Here is a 14,993-nt window from a genome sequence, read left to right as displayed (position 1 = left end):
CAGGCTAGGCACGCTCATTACTAGACAGCTCTGAATACTACCATTTCCTTGTTTTTTCTTTTATTAATTTCAGTTATGATAGCTACTTCCTGAATATTAAAATAATCCAAAGGGAAATCTAGATTTTTTTCATGTTCCTGTTTTCATTTCTTCTAACTAATACATAGGGTCAAATGTTAGGATGACATGCAAATTCCCTGCACAGGTTAGGTAGTGAAATAGTTATTACACAATTAGAAACTATTCCTCCCAGAACATCCCTACCTGACAGACTGTTTAAAGAGAAAACACTTTGTGAAAGTTTTAAGAACAAAATATATTTCAACTAAGGTAACATGGTGTGAAGAGCCTCCGAATATGGAGATTAAAGCCCACATCAAATTTCTCTGTCAGAAACGGTCCAACTTGTCATTTTAGGTAACTGACCTATGAAGTGTGTGCTTTGATCAATTATAATAGATTCTTTCTGACTAGTTGTCAATGTGAAAATTAAAATGCCTCGTTGAGGAAGCACAACAGCAGCTTCAGTAAGAAAGATTAATAATTTGTTCCAAATAATATATACCTCATCACTCGTACTAATCTAATATTATTAGGAACTTCTATTGTTTTCAGAAATCACATGTCACATCTAACATTTAAATTAAAGTAGATTCAACTGTATTTAATATCTGATGTTCCCTTCATCTATAGATCTAGAGATTGATTACAATACATCAATGTAGTACACTTTGTAAGGATATTAAATAACTAGAAAAATCCATTCACAAAGACCTAAGTTATCCACATATTTAAATTAATTATACTGCTAAAATATCTTTTATCTTAGAATAAGCTAAAAATGAGGGAAACGAGCAACAAATACAGCTGGGTACTTATTAAAAATAGCCATTTCTTGACAGTAAACTTTAAACAGCTTCAAAAAAACATTAGCCTTCCCCTCTATAATTAAATCATAGAGTTTTGAATTTAAAGAAATGACTCTATGAAGGAAACTACATAACTCCAAGTATTTTCTTATAATAAAAAATGAAATAAATGTCAGTTAGTTAAGGATACTTGGCCTTTACTTTCTTTCCCATTGCTTACATAAGGAGGAACATAGATATTTGATATGTATATTTTTCAAATATACAACAGCATCATGCATATTACCTATCACAGCACTTTTTAAGTCACAATTGGAACCTAATGCAAATGGTTCCCATCACTATCCTAGCGGAGCACACAGAGTCATAAGTAATGTACATTATCTGGTGTTTCTGATATGAGACTATGAACATAAAGCATAGCAGTGGTCATTACAGAGAAGTAAATTTTAGTACTTTTATTTTGTAATACTGGGCCTCACTATGCCGAGTAAATACTCTGTAGCAGAGCTGCATTGTTAGCCCCTTGGTAGCTATCTGTAAAAACATAACATTGTGGAAAATAACCAAGTCTACCATTTTCCTTGTGCTGAGCTGCATAGAACACCTTGCACTTTCACCACAGGTTTACTGTGTGTTCTGTTAATTATCAATAATGATATTTTTTGAAATTTACTTATATTGGATAATAAACCAAATGCAGCTAATATCTAATGAATGCCTTTCTCACAATTGAAAAGGTTCAAGAAGATTTATATTTTTTAAACCAGTTTTCCAAACTGTCTTAGTTATTGAGAGAGTAATGTATTCTGTGTTTAAAGGGGTGTTGCAGCCCGGTTAGAGGTGAACACATAAAATCTCAGCAAGTAGGGAGCCTGAGGCAGGTGAACCCTGAGTTTGAGGCCAGTCTGGGCCACTTAGTGAGAACCTGCCTCAAAATTAAAAAAAAAAACAATAAAAAGTAAAAAGGGTTGGGGATATAAGAGTCTTTGTGGGGCAAGTCCCTGGATTCAATCCCCAGGACCAAAATTTTTAAAATACTATTGTCAAATAAGATTGAAAAATACACAGCATTTCCTATCATGGAAATGTGAATTGTCATTATTTTCAAAAAAATCCCAAATACAAAAGAAAAATTATCAAATAAAATTAAAAATGCAGTGGTTAGGATTAATAATAGACTAAACACTGAAGCAGAAGAGAATAGTCCATTTGAATTTCAATGGTAACTATTTAAAATGAAGTAGAGAGAGAAGAAAAAATAAAAGACCAAGGGAAAGTAACGAGAACATCAGACCCAATGGCACAATAGCATTGTGCATTCAGTTAGAACCTTAGAAGGAAGGGGAGATGATACGAAAAATATTTAAAGAAATAATTTCTCCTGAGAAAATGTTCATGGTTGCAAGTTCAGCAGCCTTTCTCAGCCTACTTCCTGCCTATCTGAATTTGAGGGCCCAGAACACCTTTGAATTTGAAGAATCTCAGTACTGTTCCATTATCACCAGTTAGTTCTCTAAAAACCTTTTTATGTTTTCTATGTCTCTGATTTCGTTCTGCTTGGTGCCTAAAATCCACCTATGCAATTCTCTTAGGTGTCTCTGTAGATAGCATGTCAGACTGCAATGAAACAAATGCTTAAAATTCTTAGAAAGTCTTTTAAAAATATTTTTGAAAGTAAAATAGGTGGAGTATCTACCCAGCACTACCTAAACCTCAATATTTTAGCAGTCTTATGAAAGTCATAGACAGACTGTTAATTTGATCTATACCCAGAAAGTATTTCCTGTTAAGGCTCTTTTCACAGTGGAAGAAGCAAAAGTGAGAAACAGTATTTTTCTTCCTAGAAGTTCTAGTCCTTCTATATAGCCCTATTATACTGTTTTGAAAACTTGAACAGTTTTTTTTACGTCTTCTATTTTGAGACAAGGTCTCACTAAACTACTAAGTTACACAGACTGGGCTTGACTTGTCTTCCTGCCTGTCTCCCAGAGTACTGGGATTGCACGCATGAGCCACCATGCCCAGCTCAAACACCCTTTGTTTTTTCTTAACTGATTTGCTGACCTTTTTAACTTAAGAAGCAAACTGACACTTTGAACACGCTCCCTGAACATCATCTTGCCAAGTTCCAAAATATATTAAATATATTCTCTTTCTCCCAAGGACCTTTACACAATAGTCTTCAGATGTTTCACTGTTATATAATAGGGGTCATCACTTTTCTAACGTTAATAAATTATGTGTAAACATTATTGCAGGCTTTACTAATGATTTTCTTGCCATTTTTATAGCCTAATGATTTCCTTGCTTCTCTTGGCAGTTTGCTCTCTGACTATGCAGTTGCTGTTTGTTCTCTAGAGCAGCATGGTATTCTGGTCCAAGTCCCAACTTTCCACTGCGCCAGGCCACCTGACAGCTGGTAACGCTGCTGCACGTTCTTACTTTCCCGCATATCCTTAGAAAGAATCTCATCTTTTTGGTAAACTGACTGCATAATTTATTGCCCCAACCAGGACACCTCTGAAAGTGAGAGTGGACACTGTTAATAACCACTCTCAGATGACAGGAAATAGAGAAGTTTTCCAGGCAGAAAAAGATGTAGATTTGCAACATTTTTGATAACCTGAGTGTATCACCAGCATCATAAATAGCTGGTAAAAGCATTATAAATACCCTAAGGGCATTTTCTATTTATATAGATAGTCCTAATACAGTAGTCCCTCAGTTCATAAACGGAAGCATATGGCAAAATTTTGTTTTTGATTACAAATTCTGCATCAGGCAGAGAACAAACCACAGCCATTTTTTCTGCATAAACACCAACATGACCATCTTTTTTAGAAGCATGTAACAGGTTAACCTCATTAACCAATGTACCACTGGACCTGGACATATTGTAAAGACAGTTACATTTTGAAAAGTATTCCTACGAATCTTTAATATCATCTCATATACCTCAATAGGATTTCCTGCACATTTCAATAAAATGTATAATTTTGGACCCCACCATTTTAAGAGTTTTGTTTGTATTTAGGCAAATCAAGTTTTTGCCTGTTTCATGTGTTATGCTTAATTATGAGAAAATTCACTAATGATAGAAAAGTATTTACTTTTTGAGGGGAGTACCAGGAATCAAACTCAGGACCTTGCACTTGCCAGGTAGGGGCTGTGCTGCTGAGCTATGTTCCTGGTCTAAAAGAGTATTTAAAAATGAAGCTCAGTGAATGTTAGTAATAAATATTTAGCATTTAATAGATTAATAAATATATCCAAGAAAATTAATTTTACAAGTTTATCAACCCAGCTTACTTTGCAGCAAAAATCTAGAGGTGGGAGAGTAGAAGATAACACCAGGCAGAGTAAAGACATAATTCAACCTAAGATTCTTTCTGTCAGTGTGCAGATGGTCTGCAGAACATTAGAATTTCCTCTGTTTGAGCAGTACATGGCAGAAGAGTGTGCATTCTAATTCCCCAGTGCTTTAGTCTGCATACTGTACAGTAAGACAGGGTTGTCACTTTTCAGAAGCACTTGAAGCTAAAATGGCTATTGATGTTTCCATAACTTAATCAAAACAGTCTTAAAATGTCTAAACACAAGATTGATATTGGATTTGTCCATATGTCCATATTTGATATTGGATTTGTTGTATACTGGACATATGATTTGTATAATGTGTGTATTTCTTGGTTCTGGTAAATGTTCCAGATATTCTTCTTGCTACATACAATTCTGTCTAACAAAGCAATATGTTCTTATCTCCTTGAAACTAAAACCTATGGTCTCTAAATGTGCTATGCACAGAGATTAATTGTTATACTAGAAAATGACCTAAACACTGGAGGAAATTACTGTGAGGGAATTTAAGTTTAGGTACAAATAGAAGAGAAATACAGTACTTTTCCAGAATGATAGAAAATTAAGCCACTAGATAGTCAAACAAAGTCAATATAAAAGCATAATTTATATCTAGAGCCTTTTAAACTTTATCATCTGATTTTTTTAAGGCTCCTAACCACATGTTTATTCAACATGATAAAATGTGAAATGACATGGGAAAAGTATGGACATAAACACTTAACTACTTGTGGAAAACTTATGCCTGTGACAAAGTGGTATATAAAATATTAAATCTGAGGCAAGTATAGGTGCATAAGAAGCGGAGAGGTGAAGTAAAGGCAACCATTTTTAAAGCAGTTTTCTCCTGTAAAGATGATGATGTTAGACTAAGTGATCTCAAAATTGTCTTCCGTGCTTAAATTTCCAAATCATTAATGCATATGTTAACAACCTTTCTGGAAGTATAGAATTAGAATCAAATATTATTTTACACAGTCTTCTTTTCTGCAGAGCAGAAATTCACATTTTCTTTCTATGTCTTTCCTAGAAAATACAACACATGTAGATCAGATGTACAAATATGCTTAGATATCAAGAAATTTAATTATTTATCATGTTATTTTTTCTTCTAAAGCTCATTTTCTTTATTACCGGCAATAATGCACAACTGCTATTAGGCAAGCTCTGGCTCTGGGGTGACTTCTGTTGTATAATTTTGACACAATGGGCACTGCAGGTAGATGGTGAATCTGTGCCCATCTGATTTACCTCCAGGGGGTAACTTGGGAGCCCCTTCACTGGAGGAATCTCATTTTCTTGGTTTATTCACCGGTGAGTCTTGGCTTACATGGATTTCCTGCTAAGGTGGAGCTGTGCCCCTGGGGTTCACGCTGCAGAAGTTACAGTATTTCCGGCTTTGCTCTTGGTTGCAAGGGCAGTCTCCAAGGGCTTGGGAATCCTGAAAGGATTTTGTAAGGGTTTCAATTTAAACTTAAATGTTGACATACAAATCAAAGGGCTTTTGCTATATGATGAACATTAAGATGATGCTTTACAGACAGATTATTGTATACAAACCATGAGAATTACTCTGGGGCCATAAACCCATCATCAAATGGAAATCAGAGCAATGTCCATAATAAACCTCCTCATGTAGTTATTTCCAGCCCTTGTCTCCCTTAATGGAGAATTTATCCAGACAAAGCCTCATATTAGAGACGTTCATTGAACTTGCTTCTGGCTTTTTGACTTCTTGTTCAGTATAATAATCACCAGCGTTCTCAAAGTCCCAATTACATATACCTGCTGCCACTTTCTATGCATCTTACTTTTGGAATAATCCTGACATCTAAGAGTGATCCTGGGAGCCAAGAAGCCTAACATCACATGGTGGTGGGATGTTAAGCTGTGATTCAAGCCCAAGTCTCCTTGATTAATGTACCAAATTTTTCCATTATACCATTATATGCTTCTTCAGGATACCAAGCAAAAGGAATTGTGAAGTCACCAAAGAAACCAGTGAACTCAAATTGTACTTTTATTTGGAAATAGTAGAAAGCAACATTTGCCCAGAGTCTAATAAAACAAAATGTGGACCCAGAAATGCTGTTTAGTACCCTTTTACATAGGATGCATTTAATATAAAATTTCAAATTAACAATGTTTCTTGTACAAAAAGTACTTTCTGTTGCTACATCCTCCACAGTTGCCTTAACACACAGCAGCTCTGTTCGAGGATTAATAGGAAATACACTAAAATACAGTTAAAGTTATCATCATCCTCTGGGTATGCCCGTAAAACTTGCCTTATGCTATGAATGCACCATGGATGATTTTGCCCTTCTGTTAGCATGAAGAACCCTTATATTGTATGATATCAGAGCTAGAGATGGTATTAGAGAAGCCTGATACAAAACCTCCTCATGTAGTTATTTCCAGCCCTTGTCTCCCTTAATGGAGAATTTATCCAGACAAAGCCTCATATTAGAGACGTTCATTGAACTTGCTTCTGGCTTTTTGACTTCTTGTTCAGTATCTAAGAAACAGCTACTGGTATTAAACTCTGATTCTCATGCTTTTATTCTTTTATTTCCACTAGCTATAGCTAAGGAATTTTCCTTGCACAGTCTTTAAAATTCTCTAGTGCCGTAAAGCAGTCTGAAAACATTTTAAGAAAGATCCCTAAGCCTAAGCTTTTCACAAAGCCCTCATGGTTATATTACTGCTTATTTTTCAAACACTGTCTTTCCTTCTTTCTGCAAATGTCATTTACTTTAAATCTTATAATGTTCTATCTTTTAGAAAACATGTCATCTTTTTTATTGACTACAATCTTGATTTCTTTCTTTACCTAAGTGAAGAATCAGAACTGTATATCCCCTAGAGGAGAAGGTATTCATAAACATTGTGAATAAATAATATTAGTTATTGCCAGGAATAATGAGCTACATGTTTCATTTGTTTACAATTAAGTCTCCTTTACACATCAGCAGTATTTTCCTAATGGGTGTGCCTCTTAAAAAGGAAAATTATATTCTCCCCAACCAATTCTTCTTTGAATGTAGTTCTGGCTTTTAAAAAATTCCACACCTCAAAAACTGGGCATTAATCTGCCCCATTTCAATCACAGCCTATCCCAAAAGGCCTCCTAGACCCTGTGTGACCTGCACGCTGAAACCTCCGGCACTTATCTCCAGATTTCCCTTTCTCTTACCTTTCATTTACTCCAGGCTCTTATTATCGACACTATGAACTGCCGTATGCTGATGGATATTGGCAGAATCTGGTTAAGATTCATTTCACATAGCTTGCTCTTACTTCAAAGGAACAAAGGAGTTTTCTTTCTTTTTTTTCCTGCCCCCCCCTTTTAATCCTAAGAACACAAAACCAAGTTATCTTTATGGTGTTAAGCATGAAACCGGGTCTTTGTTTGAAAAGCAACATCTGATGTTTCCTCTCTTTTCAACTCAAACAACTGGGTGCTTCTGCATGCTGCACCCGTGCACTCTGCTTTGGGGCTTTGTGGTGTCAGGCGCCGCTGACAGCTGACAAACTGCTGTGTGAAGGGGGATGCTTACCCTCCCCAAATCCCCGAGTCTGCCAGGGAAAGGAACAGCCTCTGCCTTGGACAGGGAGGGTACATTCATAGAGGTTCTCTGTTCCTTTTTGCAGCAGGAATCTGTTCCAGGGAAGCACACCTCTCCCTGTCCTTAGGCCGAGCACTGTGTAGGTCCCACACCCAGGCCCACAGGCCCTCTCCTCACCAGCAACCGCAGTGCACTTCAGACCCCACCCACTTGCGCTGCCAAACCCCCAACAAATTTCCAGCCAATTCAGTGTCACAGGAGTTCAGCCCATAAATAATCACTGAAAATATGATATGTGAACAAAACACAAAACCCAACAAATTTAGCAGCCAAACCATTTAAAGCAATCACAGTATTTTCTCCTGATTGACTGACATGCACAGGGTTTAAATTAAGCAACCAAAATGAAGATATTAAAAGTAATGATCTCGTAGGGTGGGAAACCAAGCACGGAGTTCTGCCACCTGCCTTTTGTGAGCACACTGCATTAATATGGGTCAATAGTTACAACACCTCTAGCGTCTAGCACATAAACCACCATCTAAGAAAGGTTTGACTTGCTTATCACCATCTGTCACTTAAAGAGATCTTATTTGAACTCCAGAGCTGGCAACTGCATAAAAACTCTGAATTTTGTTACGTGGATTCCCGATAGCCTGTGGCAGAAACCTTCCTGAAGCACTTTTATTGAGCACTCCCCCCCCAGAAAAAAGATGACATTTATACTGGCACTTTTAACACAATATCTGAGCCACCCCTACCAGAGCTTGGACTGGACATTCTTAAAACAAGACAGTTCTGTGTTCATCGCTTCCTCCACTTCTGTTTCTGTGCAGTGCTGCCTGTGGAATCCTTGAAGCCACACGAACAAACAAAATAAATAACAGGATGCACTCACCGTGCTTACAGAATTATAGGGTTTTGAGAGATAGCTTGATATCCCGCTAGAAGCCATAAAAATACCCCAGCTGTTTCATAGTGTGTAGGAAATATATTGGTTTTACATTTTATAATTTCAAACTCTGTTGTCAACAGGCAACTTACATTACTTTATATTCTGCTCATCACAGCCCACCATAATTCCTCATGGCAGAGCAAAGTAAAATATGTCCCTCTGCGCTGACACTACTTATTGTTTTTTGTCTCCTATAAGTGATTTGTGGTTCTGCTTTGAATTTTGGTAAGAAAATGGATTTCTAGTAGCTTTTATAAGAAACAGCACATTCTACAGCTCAGGAGATTGAGTCTCTTGGGAAATAGGAAAAGGCCATTTGGCTCTTTCTCACAGCCATTTATGTTTTCTCCCATTTCTTTCTGCCAGTGTCCTTCAGGCCGCTCTTCTGAGAGAAATTCATCAAGCAGCTATTGAATCTATTAATCCCTCGCTTTAGTGCCCATCAGCTTGTGCCTTCCTTGGGTACTCATTGAAAGCCCTCTACAGCCTCCTCTTCAGGCCTAGGCCAGACTGTCTCTCCCATTTCTATTTTACTGTTGATTCAAAGACTATCAAGTCATAATTGTCAAGAGTAGAGGAGGAGTTGACACCACTGTCCAGGGACCTTCGAAGGATTAGGAGCTCTGCCACAGTTTTTGTATTTTATTGGTTTCAAACTTCTTACCCAAACATTGCCTCTCTCAGTCATAAAAGAAACCAGATTTTTTAAAAGAAGACTTACACATCCCAGGCTGAGACATTATATTTTCAAGGCACTTTCCTCTGTTGTCTTGACATCATAACCTGTTTGGGGGGCTGGGGATTTAGCTCAGCGGCAAAAGCGCCTGCCTGGCAAGCGCAAGGTCGTGAGTTCGGTTCCCGGTACCGGAGAAAAACCATAACCTGTTTGGATAGGGCTGTCTTCCCAGTTCTTCCAGCTTGTGTCAAGGTGGGACTGAGAACGGAGCTATGAATTATAGCTTACATGGGGGTTCTGTCTGTGTCTGTCCAAGGACATTAGCATGACACCTCATTGACAAGAAGACAGACATCCTGCTTTCTCAAAATGGTTCAAGGTCAAGCCAGCTCGGTCTAAACCTACCTTGTGGCTATTCATGGAGTGAGGACTTAGCAAAAGAAAAAAATAAAGACAAGCACCCACATTTATAATAACATTAGAAATCACAATGAGAGTTTCCGTCTGAAAAACATGAGTTTCCTTCAAACACTTCCAGGCTTGGGATTACATGTACAATCATGCAATTAATCAAAAATAGTCATGTGGCTTGTTTTAAGCTCTTTGCATATTTACTTCATGCTCACATGAACCCTTTGATATGGCTGACATTATTTGCCCACTTTACAGATAAAGAAATGAAGCCTGGAAAAGATCTTACTAGAGGTTATTTGCTGGTGTAGTTTATATCCTGATGTCCCTCAGGGCCCTCACGTGCTCATAGGTGGGGGGGGTGACGGGATTGTGGGCGTTTATAGCTGACCTGCTGTTAGAGGGTGGGGGTCTGCTTGGGAAGAGCCTGGTCACTGGGGACAAAGCCAAGACAGGTTGATATCCATCCAGGATTTTCCTTCATCTCAAGCGCTCTGCTTCCCCTCCCCTATGATGTGAGCAGCTTCCCCTCCGCTCTGTCCCTCTCCCGTGCCATCCTGCCCCAGAGTCAACAGCATATGGATTGAAACCTGTACAAACTGTAGCCAAAATAAGCTTTCTTCATTAAGTTGTGGTGTCAGGTGTTGTGTCTCAGAAGCAAAGAAGTGACTAAGATCCAGCTACAAGTAGAGGGACCAAAGTTCATATCCTTACCCAAACTCAAGAGGCTGCATTTTAATCACTGCCCCCTAATTTGCTGCTAGGACATTTCCTTATATTCCTTTGGAAATCACTTGTATTTTATTTATTTTCTGAAATTTCCCAATAAATGTCTTTCTGTGTTCAGGTCTTTATTTTTTATAATAAACACATAATGAAATTTTGAACAAAGATGCCAATCTTCCTTCCCGAAATTAAAGGGTGCTTATGTTTAGTCATACAAACAATACTTGCTGTTTTCTGTGTTCATCCAGTCTCCCAAGACTGATCCATCACGGCAGCAGGAGATGAGGTAGCAGAAATATCGAGGGAAGCAATTCATTAAACTGTAAATTTGGCAAACACACCCATTCATTGTAACCTTACTGATTTTAAATCTGCCCTACAAAAGATTGGGCTATGCGTTCTTTCACCATTTTAAAAATAAGAAAAATGACGTTTCTTGTTGTATAGCAGTGAGTTAGGAAATTGAGCTATAAACCAGATCCCTGCACCTGCAGAGCTGGAGCGCTTACCAGCCCCTACTGCTACAAATCGGCTCGGAAGAAGCACTTGCTCCTCCATGCCATAATCCCAGCTCACCTTTCAGAAATGTTACAAGCATCAGAATGTGGTTTAAAATTCAATGAAGAAATGTCATCCGGAATATGTTAGGCCTCAGTCTCTGGGGCAGGGCATTAGCCTGTTTCTCGAGGGAATGTGTTCCATTTTATTTTATTAATCCGAAGTAAGCAACTCATATTTTCACATGACCTCATTTCCATTCATCCAGTCGCATTGAATCCCATTTCTGTAGTTGGCGTCTTCATTGTTCAGGAGAGATTTCATCAGCTAATTGAAAGGAACACAGTTCTGTCCTCTGCAGAGTTAAATACATACAACAATTTCACCACCAGTGCCAGACACATTATCAGTGTCCTGATCTTTGGCCTTTGATACTTTCAAGAGATGTCCCAGGGGAAATCTTTTGCTGGAACGTTAATCTGTTGCTTCTCTGACCTCCTACACATGTACCACATTATTATTACAACCCACATGCTTCTCTTTTCATGCTGTCACTGTGACAATAGAACCATCGGGCAATCCGTCTTTAGACCAGATAGCTGGGACAGTGTGCACACCAGCAAGGGAAGTCAGATTGGTTAATGGCATTGTTTAAATGCAATAACATTTCTCTTCTGAAATCCACCCGGATTTCGAATGATACGTCACGCCTGTGGGATGTGCTGTGGCAATTAGCTACTGGTGATTCATCAAAGGGTCCCAGTGTGGAGATTTCCTTTTAACTTTTTTCTCAGCATGCTTTGAAAACATAAATTAGCTCCTGAATCGGATCAGTGTGGATTTATCACTCATGTTTCCTGTCTTTAACCTCTTTCTTCTTTCATCCAGCAGATGCTTGTTTCACCCTCAGATTTACTGAAAGTCGTGCCTGGGTCTGAAAACATTCAGCAATACTGAAAAGCCATTTATTTTAAGACACGATTCAAATGTCACCAGTCTCCTCTTTGCAGAAGCCTTCTTTGGACTATCCCACATAAAATAAACCCCAACCGTCCTAGTATTACCTAATTTATCCTGCTTTATTTTGCTTTATAACACCTATCATCACCTTTCACATGCCATATTTATTCATCCATTGACTGTCATCCCTCCCTCCCCACTGGAAAGTGAGTTACACCACTGCAGGGACCTGGTCTACTTGTTCATTGCTCTCTGCTGGGACAAGGACAGTGCCTGGCCCTCAGAAGAGGCGTGCACTGTACCCTTTTGAGATACTCAGGTGTGGCCTCTTCAGGAGACACAGGGGAGATTCATAAAGATGGAGTTTATTATGCTTATAGATCCTAGAGAGAGGAGTCGTGGCACATCATGTAGGGCCACACGGGGGAGGCCTCATGGTCGGGAGGTGGAAGACGGGTGACAGAAGCCTTACACTGTTGTCTTTATTGAGGTTTCTGAGGAAAAGGCAAAGCACGACAACTTAGGAGTGAGTAGTTCAAATAAAGGTGGTGGGCTCAGAGTTTTATGGATGGTACCTACTTGCTTGGCCCTGGCCCAGGAATATTGCCTCCTGGGCTGTATGGCAGCAAGAGGAGTGATGGTTCAAGGTTGGTTGCTTGCACATTAAAGGTGGGCTTCTGGCTGGCCCCTTTGCTATCTCTAAGAATTGACTGTTGTGGAGAGGAGTGGGTCATCCTCTCAAGGAAGGGTTTATTTTTTTTTCTCCTGAAAAGTCATAGCATCATACTATGCAGGAAATGTTAAACTCTTATAATTCCCCTGACTGGGAAAGATTTACACTGTTGAATAATGGAGACTCTCTGCCCCAGAGAGTGTGGGCAGGATAACCTTCTCTCAGAGACACATGAGCTCCAAATCACACCAACAAGCACAGGCATTGCTGGCACAATCACATATGAAGACAGAGTAAAGAATATTAAACACAAGTCACTGCTTCTTTCTAGCCCAATCTTACTGCTTCTTGCAATGCCATTTGAGAACTACGCCATTGGAAAACTCTGCTCTGTTTTGTTTTACCCATTATTTCTCATCATATTCCAGCAATAAAGAATAAGTAACCAAGTTCATTTTAAAAAATTTCTTGTGAGATGCCAGGAAGAGTTAAGATACTATGAACAGAGCTTTTATCTAGACGCTTGAATTGAATAACCTTAATAACTGAAGTGTTTTCTAAGACTGGAAGAGTGTGTGCATGTGTGTGTATGCACAGTAATATCTGTCTCTTCACTTCTCTCTCCAGCTACCGTAGAAAAGCTGCCGGATTGACAAATATCAATTCCACTCCTCCGCAAATTGCTCTGTACAAGCCAACACGAAGAGCCATATTAACTTAGACTCACAAGAGAGTATGCATTTTTCCAGTGCTCACTGGGAGCCTGAAAGAGTTCTTTCTGCTTCCAAAATTAACAAACTCATCATCAATAACAGCTTCTGCAAGGCTGGTAGGAAATGTTTCGTGATAGAGCCAGGTATTCATCTTCCACCGGCATTTTATGTTCCCACTGAGAAAATGAATTTTTTCCTATGGGTGTGGTCATGACTACAGTGATCTAACAACAATTAAGGGCCATCACTATGGACATCCATGGGGCAATACTAAATGACAGAATGCATGGGCCAGTTAAGGAGTCGTGAGAAGTGCAGCTTGTGACAACTTTATTATACTTAAAGTAATTCTCCTTTTTAACTTGCTTCATAAGTCTACTTTACACACACATACACACACACATGCACACACATGCACACCAGTAGCTAGGCTGCTCCTACATATGACTCAATATGTCATTAAATTTTAAGCAAGGATTAATGGCAAATTTTTAGCCTCATTTACTGGAGGCAATAGAAGCAAATGGGAAGTAAAGCAGGGAAGGGCTGAAGAAGAGAGATGTGAATTGGAATTAAATTGCAACCTTGTAAAATACAGGATGAAATGCCATGCAAAAGAAACATAAATCACATCACTGAGTTCAAATCACAAGTCTCAGGGAAGGTAATGTAGAAGCCTGGCCTGGCTTTTTCTCCACTCTGGGAAGAAATTCATACACATTTAGGACTGATCACAGAAGACTGCATGGTTAACAATGTATTCTTTGAATGTTGAATTAAAAGAAGTAGTTCTGCTTTCAAAGAATGTCAAGGGGAGTAGGAAATGAATACACAGAAGACCAGAACTCTCAGCCTCAGGGACTTTTCTTTCTGAGCAGGAGCTTGTTGTGTCCTTTCAAATCTAGCTCCAATATGTACTTTGCAGAGTTATTGCTTTTAATCTTTATTGTTAGCTCTCTCTAAAGAAATTTGTAAAAATGTGATGACAAATCCCAGAGCTGCTTAAACCTGCGTAAAAAGCTTCTAATTTCTAATTCATTTCAATGGAGATTGAATTGTTCAGATCAACTTTCCATTCAAAGGAGAGAGAAATGAGAAAAGGTTTGTTTGAATAAGTTCATCTCAGAAATGAACTGGAATTCACCAACTTTAGTTTACTGCTTCACTCTCAGCAAAACATGTGAGAAGAAAACATTTCTGGAGGAAATAATATAGGCTTTCAAATTGGGTTTTTATATGAGCATTTGAAGAAGCTGAAAAGACAAAAGTGAGATAGAAGTATATACATTTTTAAATAAACATTTAAATTCTTTGACTTATTAACTCAACCAGTACTATGTTTTGGATATATGTGGACTTCTAAAATTCATATATTGGAATTTATACCCCAAGGTGTTGAATTTAAAAGATGTGGCCTGGAGGAACTGACGAGATTATGAGGGCTCTGCCCTTGAGAATGCTATTAATGCCTTTATAAATGAGCCCACAGACAGCTGCCTGATCCTTCTATTTCTTCTGCACGTGAGAACACAAAAGGAAGACATATGCCCTTACCAGGCACTGATCTGCAGGCACGTTGGTAT

The sequence above is a fragment of the Chinchilla lanigera genome, unplaced genomic scaffold (genome assembly GCF_000276665.1).
Source record: "Chinchilla lanigera isolate Chin_1 unplaced genomic scaffold, ChiLan1.0 scaffold00120, whole genome shotgun sequence".
NCBI classification, from domain to species: domain Eukaryota; kingdom Metazoa; phylum Chordata; class Mammalia; order Rodentia; family Chinchillidae; genus Chinchilla; species Chinchilla lanigera.
This window is presented reverse-complemented; position numbering follows the sequence as displayed.